Source organism: Balaenoptera acutorostrata, chromosome 6 (assembly GCF_949987535.1).
Source record: "Balaenoptera acutorostrata chromosome 6, mBalAcu1.1, whole genome shotgun sequence".
Lineage (NCBI taxonomy): Eukaryota > Metazoa > Chordata > Mammalia > Artiodactyla > Balaenopteridae > Balaenoptera > Balaenoptera acutorostrata.
In genome coordinates, this window is record NC_080069.1 from 112970291 (window position 1) to 112971196 (window position 906).

The following is a 906-nucleotide window of genomic DNA, read 5'->3' on the forward strand; positions in this document are numbered from 1 at the left end:
GCATTTCCCACCCGCTGCATTTCCAGCCACTTACTGCTCTCAGATACAGACATTCAGAGTGAAAAGCTTCTCTTCGGACCCTAATCATTTTTTTAATATATAAATTTATTTATTTTATTTATTTATTTTTGACTGCATTGGGTCTTCATTGCTGCGCACCAGCTTTCTCTAGTTGCGGCGAGAGGGGGCTACTCATTGTCGTGGCTTCTCTTGTTGTGGAGCATGGGCTCTAGGCAAGCCTGAGGCATGGTAGTTGTGGCATAAGGGCTCAATAGTTGTGGCTTGCGGGCTCTCGAGCACAGGCTCAGTAGTTGTGGCGCACAGGCTTAGCTGCTCCTGGGCATGTGGGATCTTCCCAGGCCAGGGATCGAACCTGTGTCCCCTGCATTGGCAGGTGGATTCTTAACCACTGTGCCACCAGGGAAGTCCCTGGACCCTAATCTTTTCTACTAAGAGCACAATTGCAATGTGAAAACTGGTGCATATGCACACACATACACACACATACACATGCACCCTCAAACATCCACATGACCACAGACGAACAACATCCTCCTTCTCAAATATCTTTTTTGAACATAATAAACCCAGCAGCCACTCCTTGGTACTTTACTCCAGGACAGGCTTAACATTTTACAATCATGACTTTTTTTTTTTTTTCCACAATAACCCTATGAAGTAGTGTCTCTTATTGTACCCATTTCACTGATGAAGAAACTGAGGTTCAGAGAGATCATGTGATACACCCAAAATGGTGCCACATGGCTAATAATTGTCAGGTCCAAGAACTCAAAACCAGATTCATCTGACATCAGAGTTTATGCTCTTGATTTCTAGGCTACATACATGACCATGTCCACTCTATGCATACACACGGACACACATGTGCCCACACACACACACACA